General features: G+C 41.6%; 1 protein-coding gene across 1 annotated transcript in view; it reads left to right on the top strand.

Annotated features, from left to right (window-relative positions):
- The window catches only part of flrt2 (fibronectin leucine rich transmembrane protein 2), a 53351-nt gene that overhangs the window by 24319 nt on the left and 9233 nt on the right, over positions 1–19799 (top strand). The gene's annotated exons all lie outside the window — the stretch shown is intronic.

Here is a 19799-nt window from a genome sequence, read left to right as displayed (position 1 = left end):
GTTGAGGGAATGAAAACATATTTTCTACACCGATATTAAACCACATTGAACACGGTTATTTGAGCCCCTGTGTTTCCTCGAATCAATCCTCTTCAGTCTTTAAATATCCCCCAAATGATTCGAAATATGAATGTCATATTCCTTGAGCCAACTCTATATTACTTCAGAGGAAGGTGGCAGGAAGAAGAAATCCTTAATTCACAGTAAATAGCTAAATAAAAAAGACAGAAAGAAACTAACCTGACTGGAACTGATTCTAGTATGTTTGCCATAAAAGAAAGAACTGAGAAATGTTCTGTATCTCTGCAAAATAATGTTATTATTATAATCTTTACTCAAATTCAGTAGCTTGACACTTCAATAAATTATACATTTTGACCAGTGTTGGGCAAGTTACTTGAAAAATGTTACTTATTAACGTTACTGAATAACATATTTGGCTACTCACTGAGTAAAAGTAATTAGTTTACAAATTAAACAGCAAATTTGTAACATTACTCGTTATATGAATTTCGTTTATTTGTCAGAGGTGCCTTTAAACAACTCCAAAGCCTGCCCTCGAGAAATAGAATTCCTAAATGTAGGCTTACAGGTGGCAAACGTTAGCAAACCAGCTGAAAGTGGCCAATGGCTTACGTTGGCAGACACTGACATTGGCCAGCGGCTAACTTTAACAAACCAGCTTAAAGACCCAACATATTGTTTACAGAAGACAACTTATGTCACATGGCAAAATTGTCACTGAGGACGTATTATGCTTATTTCAGGTGCATACTTGTGTTTTGGATTTGTACTAGATTTAATGTTAAAAAAAATGCTTTATTTGTCTCATACTGGCTGTTCTGCAGCACCTCTCTTCACCCTCTGTCCTCAGTTTTTAGCCCACCCCCATCCAAAAAAAGCTCACTCTGCTCTGATTGGTCAGCCGAACCTAACTTTTCGGACTCCGCTCCAGCTCTGCTCTAACTAGCTTTGATTAAGGGCGTGCCAAACCAGCTGCTAGGCAAAGTGTGTTACTTGGTGACATCATCACATTACGGAAGAAAAGGCGGGACTTCAAGCAAGGCGTTTCAGGCAGTTCAGGAGCAGTAATTCTGTGGGGGAGAGTAACTCCCTTTGGCGTGGACTTTGGGCTTTGTAACTTTGCAAACCTTTTACATGCACATATATCTATAGAGCACACTAAAGGAAAGGGAAAAAGCAAAGCATAATAGGTCACCTTTATATTCTTATTCTCCCACAGTGTGATGAGATAGTTTGTTGCCATGGTAAAACTTGACTTAAACATGGCAGGCAATATAAGTAATATTGTCACCTGAATGACTAGTCCACATAGATATGAAACTGTACATTTGATTTCTACTTATTTCTATGCTTTTCCATAATTGAAACCAGCCACCTTGACAGAGGTGGAGAAGTGTCCATTTAATTCATCTGCTTTTCAATTTACTGTTGCCGAGGGATAAAATGTGGACATTGGTATGACAAATATCATCTTTTGTCTAGACTGACAAGCGCCCAACAGAAGCCATTTAGCACAGTGAAAAACCACAATGTTCGGTTCTATACCCCCCAGAAACCAGGCTCCTGCTCCAAAACTGATATTGTTGCAATGAATGTGTAATTTAATCCATCATTTACAGTAACACATGTACTTTATAATATCACAATTACTGCGCTTACAATCCTTAAAAAACCCACATCCATTGCTGCAACAAAAGAACTTGAACTGGAATATGCAGACATTGCGTGTAATTGCCTCCCACTTTATGTTGCGTTTTACCTCTCCACTCGAAGTACTGAAACTAGGAGTATCGTAAAAAGTGCTCGGTAATGGCAGAAGTGAAAATAGCCCTCGTTAAACACGATAATGAGCTGCGTGATTAAGTCACATGAGGAAAAAAAAGAAATGCAATACATGTGTTGTTAAAAAATGATGGATTGTATTAGTCAAGGCAGCTGTATGCTTTATGTTCCCGCAAGCTGTTTTTAATGGATTCTCTGAAAAACAACAGGATCCTGTGACTTCCGGGATTGAAAGGCGAAAAGCAGGAGTGGAACAGACAGCGAAAAAGCTTCTGACAGTTGCAAACACATGGCACAGCTTTCAGACTTTTTCCAGCAATAACAGCGCATTGGAATAAAAAAGTATTAACACCTTGTCTCCCCACAGACCTGTAGCCTACTCTTTGTTTAGTTACGTGACACAGAGGGTGAGTAATGCAGCGCTTGGCCTTGAGAGTGGGAGCTGTATTTTACACATACTGTATATTATGTTTGAGCTGCAGTGTACGTGTGCAGCAGTCCGAGCTAGAAACAAAACCGAGGCTTTTTTGTTGGCATGGGTGAAGGAGGCTAATTGCAGTGGAAGAGGAAGTGTGAGGTCTGCAGTGGAGAAAGCAATAGAGGAAGACAGAAAGAGAAGAGAGAGAGAGAGAGAGAGAGAGAGAGAGTCAAGTACCTAACGCTGTTTGTAATTAAATTCGGCCATAAAGCCTTTTCATTCAGGTAGGCCATGTTGAGAGATTAGCAGTTCAGTGGAAGGCTGTGCATTATACTGTAGTTGCTCTGCTTTACTCCCATGGTAGCCACAGAGCTTTCCTCTCCTTGCACTCCTTTTACTCCTATTACTCCTTTATCAACCGTTACGATCAGTGATCTCAAACTTTCTGTTTTTTCAACCTCTTTTCTTTCCTCCTGCATTTCCCTCTCTCATCACCTTGTATACACTGTATACATCTGGGATTTACTGTATATCTACCAAAAAAAACCCCGCAAGATATACGTATCAGTGTCCATCTTGCACAATAAGACTGTGGCCCATCATGCTGAAAGAGTGAATCGAAACAGTAAAGTTGTGAGATGTAAAACCAAAAAAAACAATAAGCAGAAAGACACTGTGCAAAGCTCGAGGGAATTGCAAAGTTGGGTGATTATTATCTGTTGGGTTAGTCACTGTGAGCAACCCCTTTCACAGTACACATAATCAGTTGTTAATATAAAAAAATCACGCCAAAAAAAAACGCAAATGGCCCTCTCTAGAGCCAGTTGTAGCAGAGCCAGTGCGTAGAGTGTGTGTGTAGTGGGAAGTGAGTGGTGAAGCAAGAGAGAGAGAGCGGCAACGGGAGCGAGTAGCGTTATCAACTCCGGCCAAAACGTTTAAAGTTAACAGAGTTTGGTTTGTCCGTTCTGGAAACACGGCGGAGCAACATGTTGGACTCTGTGAAGAGGAACCGCTCCGTACGTAGATATAAACGGCTCATACTAAGGTAACGAAAACACAGCGATTCTTATTATCAGGTGATTATACACTGAAAAAAACATACTTATTATATTCCATTTCTGCTAATATATCCCCACAATTGTCGACAGTCACAAGCTAGATGGAGAAGCACATCTAAAAGGAGACGATTACAGAGCGAGACGTTAGCTGGTCGAGGCGGAGGTTCACTGGTGCTGTTGATCAATGTCACTCAGAGCACTGTTTATCTCAACAGGTGCTGAGATTCAAGCTCTCCTAACAAGCAAGTCCATTCTCTTGTGTTTTACCAGGGGTGGGCAGATCGATCCCTAAAGTATCAATACCACCAAAGTGTCGCTTTAGTGTCGATAACAGCACTTGGATCCCAAAGCAAAAAAATGGATCCGTCTAATGTTTGATTGTGTTCCGTGTGCACATTGACCCTTAAGTGCATGTACTATTTGCCTTCTTTGTGCCATTGTGTGCTTGCAGCGATCACCTCGTTAGTTCAGAGAAGATACACCATATAAGCATTCTATTTACTATTACACAGTATACCCACCTAACAAGACACCATTATACCTCTGGATCACTCCCATACCTACACACGCACGCGCGCGCACACACACACACACACACACACACACACACACACACACACACACACACACACACACACACACACACACATCTCTCTCTCCTGTCCTATCTTTTTTTTGCGTAATTCCTCCAGGTTGACAGATTCAGTTTCCTCTTACTAGAAATAATAACAAGCGGGCAATGTGTGTGTGTGGTGCAGCGATGAGGATCTGGAGGGGCATTCCTGATGTCAGCACTGCTTTTGTACCCGTAGGCTGTGTGTGTGTGTGTGTGTGTGTGTGAGTCTCTGAGACTGGTTTATGTGCTCATTTGTCTGTTTGTCTATTTTGTGTCAACGTGTGTCTGTCTGTCTGTCTTTCTGTGAGTTTATTAAAATCTTTGATGCTTGCATTTCTGGTTGTTTAGTCTGTTGATGCTTCTGTGTGTGTGTGTGTGGGTGTGTGTGTGTGTGTGCGTGTGTGTGTGTGTACAGCAGGAATAAAGCACCCCATTGATAAGAACAAGTTCTTCTTGTTAACGTATCAGCAGAGTTGGACGCGAGCCAGCGCTCAAGTCCCAGGGGTGTATTTCTACACAACCCCCGCTATGACACGGCAGTTACTATTCTGCACCCCCCACCCCCACCCCCCACAACACCACACACACACACACACACACACACACACACACATACAGAGGGGCCAGATAGCCCGGGAACATAACATGTGTTAACACTCTCTATCCAAGAGATACATTGAAGAGGACATTGAGCAATGTTTCGTCTTACATCTCTCCAGCTCTGCAGTCGACTAAAATGCTTCCATGTGCAGTCTCTGCATTCCAACTACCTTTCTGAGGCATTTCAAGACTCTCCCCAAAGATACCCGATACCCAGGGGGAAAGCAGATAGTCATGAGAAATACCTGCAAGCTCTTAACAGTTTTAAATAACAGGAGGGGGGATTTTTTTTCTCTTTGCCATCCCCTTGGTCTTCTGCTTTTTGCACATGTGCCAGGTATTGTTTTCCTCCTCTTATACACCAGGGAGACGGGAGCCAAGGCTGTTTTTATGACGGTCATAATCACCATCCCTGGCGGCTGCATATAGGGACATCAGCTCCAATCGGCTGTCGCGGAGAGCACACCTCGTTGTCAAATAAAAGTGTCTGCATGAAGGTCGGCGGGAGAGAACAAAGAGGTGCAGTGTGCACCTACAAAACCGCACCGTTCCAGCACGTGCACGCTCTAGCCTCTCGTCTATTTGTTTAACCATCAGAGAGCAACGCCGTTTGGGTGTTGCAGAGCACAGTCCGCACACTCCGTCTTTGACAGCAGGGGACTATCGCAGTACATCTGTGCAGAACCACACAATTAATCACGACGGCGGGTCGAACAAGTGGTTCAGCTGGTGGGCAGTGCATGCTGGGAGCCCAAACACAGCATTTAGTGTGAGAGTTACATACATCAAGATTGTACTTAAAGCAGCTGTAGGAGGAATATGTTTGGCATCATTGGGCAAAAAATTCCATAACAGCCTTTCAGCATATTGTAATTCAAGTGTTCTGAGAGAAAACTAGACTTCTGCACCTCCTCATGCTCTGTTTTCAAGCTTTAAAAAATCTAGCCTGTGACGGGAGACTTTGGCCAATCACAGGTCATATTAGAGAGAGAGAACGTTCCTATTGGCTGTTCATTCAACGGAGGCAGCTGTCAATCACAAAACAGTCAAACTAGGCAGCACTGATCAAATATGAATCAATATTCTGTTACTGTAATACCTATTTCTCACATAAAATGTCTTCAGAAACATCTTGTAGTTTACTGTTTAGCTGTAAAATTATAAAGATAAGTTGAGGAAATACCAAGCACCGCCCACCAGCCGGAGCAAACTCTCTCATTTTACAGCTAAACACTACACTACAAGATATTTCTGAAAATATCTGAGGTGAGAAATAGACATTATATTGATTCATATCTGATCAATGCTGCCCAGTTTGACTGTTTGATCGGAGTTTGCGAGTGATTGACAGCTGCCTCCATTGAATGAACAGCCAATAGGAACGCTCTCTCTCTGAAATGACCTGTGATTGTCCAAAGGCTCCCGTCACGGGCTGCATTTTCTAAAGCCTGAAATCAGAGCCATGAGGAGGTAGTCTGAGTGCCTAGTTTGACCGTTTGATTGGAGTTCACGAGTGATTGACAGCTGCTCAGAGACAGCAAGGCTCCAGGCTTGGCTGTGATTAGATGTTTTCCTCCGGTCTGTGAAATCTTGCAAATGCCATTAGGAGCACCGGAGGACACCGGTTAACCGTCTCATGCACTACTGTCAAGATATAGTGACCGTTTTATTAAAAATAACTTTTCTTTTAATCATATTTGCTCCAACTCGCCTACTGCTGCTTTTATAATGATAAAAAAAACGCTGCATTAAAGGCTCATAAAGAACCGTGTTGTTAACATCTGTTTTTGTAGATAGATCAGGAAATGCGAGGGCGTTTGGGGGATGAACACAACCACAATGATAGACAAGGGTTTAGTTTGCTGCTTCTAAATTTAACGCCACCGTCCTCAAATGGTTTGAAGTGCAATCGCATTTGCATGAAGTGATTCACTAACTCAACACAGGATGGAAATTCAAGAAAACGGGATTTTAAAGAGCAGCGAATGCGCTTTTTAAAGACAAATCTGGGACCTTTATTTTCCAGATGGCTTTGATATAGATCACAGCGGTGTCACCACCGAAGCATGCTTTCCATTATTACGATTGTTTAAAGCTTTAGCTCCTAAAGTAAATGCAAAGTGACAAATCCAAAAGGGTTCAGACAAAGAAGGGGGGGGGGGCGGTCTTACAAATGGAATTGTCCCCATGGGCAAACCACATAATATTCATATCAAACCTGATACATCTAGCACTTGAGTTTCTAACCATGCAATCAGCGGCTCTGCCAAGTTAGTGAATACGCCCCGATCAGTCTGATGATAAGACCAACGGGGTACTGTGGCTTTGTGAAGGGCCGTGTTCTTGTAAGCTATCAGACATCTTGAGTCACTTCAGATATTAGTTCAAAGCCTGTAAACGCCTCATGTGTTGCACAGCTCCGAAATCTCATTTGACAGGAGCAAAATAATCCCACGAGTGGTACAAAGTCCACTCTGGTGTTGATTTAATGGTCTCCTCAGCTGTTTGGAGGAGCACATTTTTCAGTTGTGAAATCTTGTGTAAAAATGACCTTTACAGGTGGCTTACTTTAAGGATGTTAGTGGCAGAAAGTGTGCTCATAGCTTAGGCCTGGTACTTTGTGTTTAGTGCAAATAAGCAAATGTTAGTATGGTAACACATGCTACACTATTATGGTGTCCATTGGTAAACGTTAGAACTGCTTAACATAAGTATGTTGGTATTGTCACTGTGAGCATATTAGCAGGCTTACGTCAGCATTTAGTTCAAAGCATTGCTGTTTAAAGGTTCAAAGAATTTGATAAACAGAATTGTGTAAATTGTAATTCTTCTATTTATTATTATCATTATTATTATAATTATTTTTACCAAAATTAAATTTTGGCATTTAATACAAGTATTATATTAGTATGACTTTTCTGATTTTTAATACAAATACAGTGACTAATCAGGTAAACCCAACATGACGCACAGTAATATTTAAAGGTGCTGAATGCGAGATTGGGAGCATTTCTGTTGCCTCAGCACGGCTCTCAACATGGCGACAGCTGAGCCGGCCGCTTGCAGCTAACGGTGCTAACAGCGCTAACAGCGCTAAGTGTGAAAACAATGGCAACACTGCAGACAGAGCTAACAGTGTGTTAACCTGGGGGGGTAGCCGGAGGGTGGGTGTTACTCTTCCGCAACAACGCTGCCGGTCGGGACGGCGTTATCAGCTGTAACCACACGCACTAAAAGTACGCATGGCCGGTCTGGCGATCTAAACAAAGAACAAAGAAGCTCTGATTACAACACGCGGGAGACCGACTTCATTTTCTGCTCAGGTAGACATTACTCCTTTATATCTTTACGTAGCAAATAGTTGTTTGCTGCTGTATCAATGCTCTGGATATCGTAAAGAGCACCTTTAAGCGCAGTAACAGTTGTGGACATTGACCACCTCAGCGTCATTAGGGGCGGTGTAACGTTGAAGTGAACAGGAAGTACCCTAGTTTTACTGTGTTTTTAGTCAGCAGTGGTTGTAGAAAAAGATCTAGTTCTCTATCTGACTTTGGGATATTTTTATATGACTATTAGTAATTTATTTATACATAAAAAACTCATGTTTTTATATAAAATGTTTTATTGCCTTACACATTTCCCTTGTCCATAGAAATAGATTAGCAATATCACTAAATATATATATATATATATATACGTGCATGAAAAATTTATGCAGGTTGTTGAAAGTGTAATTTTACTCTAAAATGTTTGTAGGAGGCTCATAATTACACCACCAGTGTGTGGTCAGTTGAAAGAACAGTAATTGATTTTCCGGTGTTGGCCCCTGGAGGAACTAAGAAATGCAGAAACATAATTTTTCCATGGCTTTTTTCTCTCCTCATCTCTCCTCCTCCTGCATGCTGCTCACATTGCTTCAACTACAGTATGCACAATGTTAACATGTGACAACCCCGCTGTGTCGACACGACAACCCGATCGAACCGCCACGGTGGAACATTGTTGTTAATGTCACTTCGGTCAACATTTATCACTCTTTCTTTCGCATTACTTCCTCGTGCCAAAAACGCTGTTAGCGGCTGTTCACTCTGTCCCCTTTCTTTTAGTGCTGTTATTCTGGGCAGTGGGTCTTATAAATAACTAATAAAGACCAAAGCTATGACGCATTCGTCTTAATGCTAGGTGGCATCGGGGACAGGTGCGCTGGCTTATTCCTACCTTTTTGTACGACAGCGCAATTAATCTGCTTTGTGCCAAGTTGAGAGCAAAGAGTGGACCGTGGAAAAGAGACAAATGAAAAACCAAAAGGGGAAGTCATGAATTTTACAGTGAACTCAAAGCGATGAGCACCTGACCTTGGCTACCTTTACACTTTCTTCTCCTTCTTCCTCTCTCTCTCTCTTTTTTGTGTTGAGCAGTACTTCCTTGAAAAATAAGCGGAAAGAGTGAAGTCGTCTGTTCCCGAAATAGAACACAAACGAGGATAGGTGATGCTAGCGTGTGCAGGAGAGGGGGTAGAGCGGGGGGAGATATTAGCCATATGTGATCCATTTACAACAGCATGCTTCAATTAATCTGGGCAGGGTGGCAGGCGCCGGGGTTGGGCCCCATGCCACCTGAGCGAGAGAGAGGACGAGTGATCCGCCGCTCTGTGAAGGGATGAGCAATGAAAACAGATCCCTCTCAATCGATAGGCCTTACATTATCGCTCACACCAAACTCATCCCCTCCACTTCCCTCCTGTCTTCCTCCCCTGGCTGGCTGTCTTCCTCTGAGCCCCTTTGTTCTCCTCCTTCGCGGGATTTAAAGCGGCAGTAGGCAGAATATTTTTGGCATCATTGGGCAAAAATTCCACATTAACCTTTCAGCATATTGTAATGCAAGTGTTCTGAGAGAAAACTAGACTTCTGCACCTCCTCGTGGCTCTGTTTTCAGGCTTTAAAAAGTGACTTTGGCCAATCACAGGTCATTTCAGAGAGAGAGAGAGAGAAAGAGAGAGATAGAGAGCGTTCCTATTGGCTGTTCATTCAACGGAGGCAGCTGTCAATCACTCGCAAACTCGCGTAAAATCTTGTAGTGTACTGTTTAGCTGTAAAATGAGAAAGTTTGCTCCGGCTGGTGGAAGGTGCTTGGTATTGAGAGGCGAAGTCCCGCCCCTTCCGGTGGACCACCATGAGACCTTATTTCAGGAAAACATGCAACGGCAAGAGAGAAATCTTTTTTTTGATCCTATTTGAATTACGCCATAAATCACACATATGATGTTTGTCAATTTAAAATATAATTTAGCAAGTCAAGAAAGTCGCAGTTTGTCATAGTATCATTTAGTTTTGTGTGAAACCGCTCAGTGAACTACATCTCTCGTCTCGCACAATAAACGTCACCAACACTAGCTAGCTAGCTAACTTAGCTATGTTCCACGCACAAATGAAACATAATCTTAACTGATGTGTTTTATCCGGCGACTCCTGGTCTTTTTTATCAGGAGGGAAGTGAAAGAATGAGCGAGACCCGTTGCTGGTGTGAGTACATCCCAGTACGGAACACACAGGCATCATAGCTTCAGCGAGAGAGACATCACTTACGTGAATTTTGGGTGTGTAATCTTTCTAATTACGTATTTTCACATTCTTATACTTAAACAGTTTTACAACAAACTGCGACTTTCCTGACTTACGAAATTTTGTTTTAAATGGACAAACATCATATGTGTGATTTATGGCGCAATTCAAACGGGATCAAAAAAATATGTGTCTTTCGACGTTGACTACCGTTCATATTTTTTCCGAAATAAGGTCCCATGGTGGTCCACCGGAAGGGGCGGGACTTTGCCTCTCTATCTTGCAGATGCCATTAGGAGCACCGGAGGACACAGAGGCACATGATTTTTTTTCAGATTACCTCTCTCATGCACTACTGTCAGGATATAGTGACCCTATTATAAAGTAACTTTTTTTTAATCAATTTGCGTACTGCAGCTTTAAAGACGAGGCCAATGAAGTCTGAACAAGGCGCTCTGATTCACCAGGCGTCCCAGAAGCACTCCAAGAAGAGCGGTAATTCTCGCGTAGGCGTCCACCTAGAGACACCCTCGGGATGTTTTGTGAAACTGTTCTCAAACTGGGGCGGCGTGCTGCGGCAGTAAGTGAAAGCAAAGGGTGGCGTGGGGCGGGGGGGAGGGGGACAAACCGACGAGGGGCAAAAACCACAGTGACCAGATGGAACCGCAGATTGTTTAAACGGGGGCTACTGCCTCAGCAAAAAACCACATGGGGCAAAAATGCCATTTAGCGAAATCTCATTTATGTTTTTCACGACATGGTGAGCGGCACTGGAGGATCTTGTAAACAAAAGATAAAGTAACTAACGCTGTCAACGTGTGATGAGGGGGAAGAGAAAAAAAAGAAACAGCCTCATCTGCATCTGTGTATCCCCGGGGCATGTTAGTGAGAGGAGTTTTATTTCAACTTGTGAGCAATATTCCAAAAATAAGAGCAAAATGAACACTTGCCAGGCTTTAATAGCATTAGGTTACAGTGAAGCTTGCCAAGGATAACACTGTGATTGTTACTAGGATAAATAATAAAAAAAAAAGATTGTTGATGACGAATTAACCAGAGGAAAGAAACGTATATTAAGACACAGGATATTAAATTACGACGCTTGATAGGAAAAGACAAGCGATGGCGTCGGCATGGCAAAGGATTAAACAGTGTGTCTGACAGTGTCATTATATTTTTAGCTGTCTGTTTTGTAAACTGTTTCACCTGCCTACTGATGTAATCTGGATTTATCCAAATTCCTGCCTCATGTATCAGGGGGATTTTTCACACTAGAAGACAAGAGGAGGGCTGAAATAGATAGTACAACCCTTTCAAACAGCCAATGCAATGTATGCTTCTGGCCGTACTGCGAGCTGAAATGTCTCTTTGCTTCCCAGGCAATTAAAACTTTCCACGAGGGATAAAGCTCGGCGTAGTATTTAATCTGAAAGTAAAGACACAGGAGTATAGAAGTAGAGCAGAAAACTCCCCGCCTCATCCTCAGAGTCTGTTTTGGATAAACTAACTCGCTAAATTAAAGATAATATTAACGATAACAATAATTATCTCCTCTTTATTGCACTAAGTAAATAAGCAAGACTTACACGTGTCCGTATGAAACCACATTCTATGCGCTATATCGTAATTACCTCTAATTAGAATATAGTAATTAATATGTGTCTCAGGTCATGTGAGTGTAAATTGTTGTGAGACATTCTCCACTCAGCACTAATTTGAAATCGGGCAATAATAAATCAGCTGCGGGGAGGAGCTGTCAGAGAGGAAGAGGTTCAGGGGACCGTGGTGTTTTGGTGTTTCAGGGCTTAGTTAATTAGTTGGAGGGGGGAAAGCCAAAGATAAACACAGATTGTCATCCAAGCACGGGCTGAGCCTTTAAACAGCTGCCCACAGCTGCAAGGGCCTGATCAAACCAAGGTGGCAGTGACACAGGACTGTGACAGGGCAGTAGGACATACTTTAGTTCTTTGAAAATAATTGTATTTTTATTACTTTCTTTTGAATGCTATATTATATTACCCATGTATCTGTTGTATTTTTTTTAACAACTTAGTGCTTTTCAATTGTTTGTTTAAAGTTATCTGTTCTCTCTTATGTGTCTTCAGATGTTTTTGTAATATAATTAGAAATACTAGACTAATACTATAATAAATAAATAAAAATCTACACCAAAACTTTAGTTTAATGTTCTAAGAAAGAAAACAAACAGAAAAAAACAACGAGGAATATTTGATATTCTCTAAATCCACTAGGCATGTAGCAATACAAACATTTGTACAGTGTCATTTAATTAAATTCCTGCATATAACAAAACATTTTTTTTAAATGTAAAACATGTGTAATTATATTTTTTGTTATTGAATAGTTTGTTGGTTCTAACTAAAAAGTTTGTAATGCTAGACATCGGTTATGATTTGTAGTCTCCAAGTCCGAGCCGAGATAAGTCTGATGACATCATCAGGGTTATTTTATACTACTTTACAAAGTTGTACCTTATATAACTGTTTTCAAAGGCTGAGCAAAACTCTTCATGACGAGTAAGTCCACTAGGCTCGTATCAATATAAATATAAATAAAAATAAATATAATAAATTGGCAAAATTATCTTAAAGCTATAGTGGCCCTGAGAGGCCAACGCACTGCAAAATTTAAAAAATGCATGCAAATAGACACAACACAAGCAAATGAAGAGAAATCTTCACAAACTTGACTAGCATTTAGAAAAAATGCTGCAAGAAGCTCACAACACAACGGAAACTGTTTCCAGGGGACACTAAAATGCAATGCGCGCAGCTGGGACATGCAGCACTTGTTGTTGCTGTTTGTGGATTATGAAGTTATTGAAGTCAACTATACATAAATAGTTTTGGAAAATGACCTCAAATTTAAGTTGTTTTGGCTTATTTTAAAATATTGATGGCGGGATTCTGATATTATTGCAGATATCTGCTGTTAGCATTAGCTAGCGTTAGCCTTTTGCTTATTATTATAATATCTGATTCATGCGATCACAATGACGGATAGCTGTAACTCCATAAGCGATAAACCTTGGCAACAACAAGCGTCTTCCAGCCGTGTGCATCACTTTTTCGTGTCCCCTGGAAACAGTTTCCGTTGTGTCGTGAGCTTCTTGCAGCGCTTTTGCTAAATGCTGCGCTTGTGTTGTGTTTATTTGCATGGGATTTCTTAATTTGCAGTGAGTTGAGCTCTCAGGGCCATCGTATAAAAACCCATTTTCCACAATATACAATCTTAATAAACATTGTTCAATGTTTTTATCCAGGGGCATATTGGCGGTCACCTAGGGTGCCACCTTCTGGAGGGCGCTAGTCCAAATCTGAATTTTGCCTAGGGCACCAAAAGGGCTAGAGCAGGCCCTGTTTTTATCTTTATTGTCAAACATTTATATTATTGTGTTTTGGCAATTGTGATAAAAAAAAATGATGAGTTTTAACAAAATTGCCGGGAGGAGTGGTCCTCCACCTTATTTTTTCTTCTTCTTGTGAACCCCTAATACAAAGCAGTGTCTCTTTGTAACCCCCGAGTGTATGCCTATGAGTTTTTGTTTCAGATTGTTTCACTGGAAGAACTTTCAGGCCTGAGGAGGTAAAACTAGTAAAAGAAAAAAAAGAAGAAAAAATAAACTTAATTTTGTTTGGCAAAATTGGATTTTCATTCTTATTTCCTTCCCCTTTAATCCTCTCGTGGGGGGGGGGGGGGCCCGACCTCCAGGTATGGAACCTCTGGACTACTCAGAAGTAAATGGTAACATTTTGCCTGGTCAGCAGAATAATGTGCAGTTTAAGACAACACAGCTGTTCTGGACTACAAATAAACCATCATAACCTTGATGTATCAATGCACAGTGTTGCCTGAGGTGCTGTTTTAACTCTTAATGTTTTAACTTTAGATATATAATAGTGTTATTCTATCCCTCGCAACCGCATTTGACCGAGTCTGTGTCATCCCGGTAGTCATCACGGATCCACCGTGATGAGCACTGAATCAGGGGTCTGGATGTAGGTGTGCTCAGTCCCTGGTTAAGTGACTCATGGACCTACAGTAATTGTACAGTGTAGCCTGGGAGGCAGGAGCGGCCCTGAGCCCCCTTTCCACCCACCCACAAGACTTCCTCTTTGCTCCAGTCAGAAGGGGAAATTTAGCCCAGATGTGACTTCAAACAAAAGAAAAGCTGCGGGGATTGGAGGTGGGATCAGGCCCATCTTTCGAGTGACCCCGAGACCTGCTCCTTCCTGGCATCTGTCTATTTTTCTCCTCTTCTGTTCTTTCTTCGGCAATCTCTTGTAAGTTGCCGTCTCACGGGTCCTTTTACTCCTAAACAGCTCGGCTGTTTTTCACGAGTCAGTGCTGCGTCATTCTTACTTTGGCTGTGCAGTTTTCCCAATATCATGTATAAAATGATAAGGAAGGAATAAGCCTGTGTAGCAGCACATTTTCACCAAATAAGGTGAAATTCAGGGGTTTGTAAAGTTCTCAGAACACACACGTACGGCTTTTAGTGCTAAAAACAACCACATATGAAGTACTTCACATTTATTTGTGTTATTTCTTTTTCTCATAAATATCTGAAAATAGGACACCTCTGTTTCTAGGAACAACTCCAGTGAAGATTAAGCTGAAAAACTATTAAGCTATAAAACATCAGTGGTAATTAAACAGCAGGTTTTTGGAGATAATGCAGCAAAATGAAAAGAAATAAAATCAAAGGCTTCTTTCTAGTCTAATGAAGAAACATATTTGCATTTTTGTATTTGATCTTGAGGACCTTTTTTTTCTCGTGAACAAGCAGGCATGTCATGACATTGTTCTCTCGCCGCTTTTTTTTTTTCTCGACTTCATTAACCCGTATAGGCACACAGCACAAAGATCTATTCCCCAAAGAAGCTGTCTGAAGTCCCCCACGGGAAATGGAGGAAATGACTTAAATGAAGTGGAAGTACAGACGTTGATTGAAAGCATAAATGATAGCACTTGAGCTAGCCCCTGTTTGTGCCTCTAATGCCCTGCCATTACATTCGAGTCATAGCATCCAGTGCTGCAAAAACATATAGGCTACCTGGCAGTCTCTGAACAACACTATGAGGCTTACAGCCGTGCTAGCAGCTCTGTGAGCTGAGGTGCTTTGAGCAAAATGCTGACATGCTGGTGTTTTAGCAGGTGTAGTGTTTATTATTTATTCTTAACTTACCTTATCTTATTATCTTATTCAACATCTTACTTTCGCAGGGCTGTCAAAGTGAACGGGATAATAACGCGTTAACGCAAATTCGTTTTAACACCACTTACTTCTTTAACGCATTCATGCAACTTGCGATTTTTAAGTTGTAGCGGGCTCAATTTTAAAGTTAGAGTGAAGATACTGGTACCATATTACACTATAAAACCAAAAGAATCCAAAGGAGGCTAAATAACACTCCAAACTTGCGCTACATTTTGGCGAGGACAAAATGGCCATTTTCAAGGGGGTCCCTTGACCTCTGACCTCCAGATATGTGAATGAAAATGGGTTCTCTGGGTACCCAGGAGTCTCCCCTTTACAGACATGCCCACTTTATGATATTCACATGCAGTTTTGGGCAAGTCATAGTCAAGTCAGCACACTGACACACTGACAGCTGTTGTTGCCTGTTGGGCTGCAGTTTGCCATGTTATGATTTGTGTATATCTAACATCTTCAGTTTGTAATGTTCACTGCATGCGTAGCAGTATATCATGGCGGAGTGCAGCCCCAGTTTGTCGTTCTCTCTGCAACCTGTCTTGTAATTTAATTTTGTATTATCACAAAAAATTGCCAGACAGATGGACTTATATCAGCTGGCTTTAGAAATCCCTGATGTGGGTAGATTTGTATAGGCGTGTCAAAAAGTTGTTTTTAAAATACGTGTTTTGTAAAATTACACATTTACGCCTATTTGCTCTCGTGGTTATGTCTCGCATACAATAATTTCCCTCAAAATACGATAATTTTAAGCCCTTTAAGTACGATAGTTTAACATTTTTCATCTGGCAACGCTGTTGTTAGACAATCCCATGTTTTTTTTCATCGTTGAGTATTTCATTTTCCTAAAATCTGGTGTAATGGTAATATATAAACTGGAGATGTAAAATAAAGTAAGACCTTCCGAGGGTGGATTGCCCCTTTAAGCTCTATTATTTTTCATAGCAGAGAACAGCACATGTCAGAACAAAATGGCCTCCACTTATCTTAACAATTATATGCTGCCAAGTAGTTGTCTGAGGTATTAAATCAAGGATGACATGTCAGAAACAGCAGTAATCCTCAATCCTCTCTTCCTGTCCTCTTTTAAACGGTTTTAAACCTCACCACCCCTTTCCTTCTCTCGTCTCATTCCCCCCCCCCTTCTACCTTCCCCCTCTCTCCCTCTTCCCCCCTTCTTCTCTCCTCTCTCTCTCTTTCTATGCTTCTCTCTCTCCCTCCATCCCTCCCTCAGCAGAACTACAGGGGCTTGCTTGTTGTCAAGTCAGTGTTTTTACAGCCTGGCATTAGCACAGGGCAGCATTCAGTCAGGACACTGCATTCACTTTGCCTCTCCTATAATTCACATGCTCATGTGCTGCCTTCGCTCCTACTCATGAAATGACCCTGATTGAGCATCGCCTGGCCTTTTGAAAACCCAACACTACATTTAACTCTGCTTCTAAAAGCAACTTTAAAAAGGAACAGTGTGTAACATTTCGGGGATCTATTAGCAGAAATATGATATAATATTCATAAATATGGTTTCATTAGTGTATAATCACCTGAAACTAAGAATCATTGTGTTTTTGTTAGCTTAGAATGAGCCCTTCATGTCTACATAGGGAGCGGGCAAAGAGTATCGAAGCAAAGAGACGGAACACTGGTGTTTTTTTGCCAACAGCCGCTGCTGCTATTTTGCTTTACTTTTGTACTGCACTTTTTAGGCGGATGTTTTACTGGTGTCCGGTAGTAGCTTTTAGTCCAAAATGGCAGTAGCGTAACTTTCACTTCTTGGCAATATACATTCTTTGGAGCGGTTCCTCTACACTGAGTACGCCATGTTTCTACATTAGCCCAGAACGGACAAACCAAACACTGGCTCTAGAGAGAGCCTTGTGAAACTGTGGTAACGTGAGCCACAGAGTGCAAAATCGTGGTACCGCCAGTCGCCATCTGACTTCCGTTGCTCCTAAAGTAGTGTTATTATGGTGTGGATGGCCTCTGAGTGAGGTGAACGGCGTTACCACCGCTTTGCACTGCAGTTTTGAAAAGGGAGGAGTGAGCTGAGTGGTAATCAGTTGGTTGCAATCTACAACCACACCACTCTGTTTTCCATGACTAAGACGAGACAATGGTGAGACGGCACTGATGTCATTAAACACTAACAGTGACCTTTTACATGTTTGTTGGGCGGATTGGCTCTCATAGCGGATTGGTGGGTGCGACTGAACCGAGCATCATTAATGAGCGCAGTCAGGAGGACTCAAACTAAGGGCAAAGCTGCATTCTTAATCATTCAACCTGTGTGATTCATCAGATAATGATAAGATCGAATGTAAGTGAAATAAGTTTGACTAAAATGACAATAATATAATCTGATGACTAAACAAGACTAAGATTACATTTAAAAATAGCTGACAAAATTAAGAAAGAAAACATTTTGACTAAAATCGAATGACTTTTCGGTGACTAAAACATTTTGATATGTCGTCAGCTAAAACTATGAGGGATAAAAATTACTAAAATGTGACTGAAACTAATAAGCATTTTCGTTTTAAGACTAAGACTAAATCTAAAACAGCTGCCAAAATGAACACTGCCACTGCTAGATGCCGCCAAATCCTACACACTGCACCTTTAAGCTTTACAAATAAATCTTGTATAGATTTTAAAAGCACATAAGACATCCTCAAGTACTGTATTGAGTTTTCTTACTGGACAGTCGGTCGATTTGTTTGTTTTAATCTAACTCTGCCATCTAATTAGAGGGCCACATTTCATCATTTGGGAGATAACATGTCCTTTTTACAAAATGTTGTTGTGTCTACTGTATGTGCTGTATATCGCATTTGTCAGTGTCTGTCAATCACGACATGTTTGCACAGAAACAGAACAATAAATTCCGAAAGTTTAAGAAAAAAATGAATTTCGGTGTAAAGGGGCTCAGCAGTTGATGCAATCGTCTGACTCCCTCGCCTCCTCTCGACTCCCTCCTTGAGTAAAATATACAGTATGTTGTTGGCTGACTAGTTTCCTCTGCTGTGAAAACGCGCCGCTCTCTTCTGGGAGCCATGCTGTGACATTGGTTGCATGTAGATTGATAATCGAGGGTGTGTGTGGGGGGGGGGGGGGGGGTAAACATAATTACATCGCCTTAGAAATTAATGAACGCATTGATCGCCCACTCTAAACATTATCAGCATATTTTTCTTTAAGCCACTGAGATCTCAGAGCGGTGGGGGGAGGCCTGATTATATCTGCGATTTGCAATATTACTGTGGTTTGCCACAGTTAGTTCTCTCACAGATCCTGCCAATACTTGTGGGGAGGATTTTAAACACTGATGTTGCTGGCGCCGTTTGAAGTGCCTTTCAGTGTCCAGATGTAAATTCATGCAGGGAGAAATGTGATAAGCTAATGATGTCTCCGGGGACTAGAATGAATATAACCAAGGGATAAACATTTCTGCATATCTGAGTGGACTTTTTTCCCCCCTCCTTTAAAAGTGTTTGGGGGCCTGAACAGGAGCAGATGGACAGAGCGGGCTTTGATGTGCTCGGGGGTCATGTGTATCTGCACTTTTATCAAGGTACACAAGCGTGTAGAGTAAATACACCACGCCAAAACTCTGGGAAGGTCTCTGGGCAAGGCAGAAAAGGGGAATTTCCACTTTGAGATTCCGCAGAGGGTGTACACTGCAATATTTCTCTGTTATTGTGCAATACAGACCTTAAATATATACATTATATCCTTACCACACTTGGGAGCAAGGCTACCAAAAGAAATACAGACCTTTTCAGCTTAAGATGAATTCAGTGAAGCTATATTCAAATGTGTAAAGTCAAATGTAATCAGGCTATTTTACATTTACTCCCGCTAAGTTATTTTGCTTGACAATAATAGAACAAAATCAAACTAGCATGCTGGATAATGGCTTGAGCATACAGTATTTGCCTATAGGCACTTCTTTAGCCCATTTAAATGTCTGTCATGTTATCTCCCGTTTGCGTGCCAGAGAGAGAGAAGTGCCATAATGCCTGCACCGACCAAGAACAGAGCGCACTACTGCAAAACATGTCCATCAAGGAGAAAATAAAAATAGGGGCTGTTTCCTCTAAATTCACTCAATCAATAATTCATGACGCGCACAGAAGCTTGATTTATGAAGGAATTAAATGTTGTGGACTGGGCCTCGCAACGGCCGTCCATCTCGGGGACGTGCCAGGCGAAATTAAACATGAAAGGCAAACACTGAGAACAAGCACATCATCTCACCGAGAGCGGACGTATTGGGAGACTTCAATGGCACGCGCGCTGGCCGGCCCTGATTGGACAAAGTGACATTGGCGATTTGAGTGGGAGCCACGTTAATTTGTTCGTAAAACTTTCCGTGACTTATCTGTGTTGAAGTGGGTCACTGGGAGTCAAAGAGCTACATTAATACTTTTTGGCAACCGGGGGAGGAGATGAAAGGCAAACGTGCACCTGCTGACCCGTGGGGATCATGTGACTGCCGTGT

This window comes from Sebastes umbrosus, chromosome 18 (genome assembly GCF_015220745.1).
Source record: "Sebastes umbrosus isolate fSebUmb1 chromosome 18, fSebUmb1.pri, whole genome shotgun sequence".
NCBI classification, from domain to species: domain Eukaryota; kingdom Metazoa; phylum Chordata; class Actinopteri; order Perciformes; family Sebastidae; genus Sebastes; species Sebastes umbrosus.
This window is presented reverse-complemented; position numbering and strand designations above follow the sequence as displayed.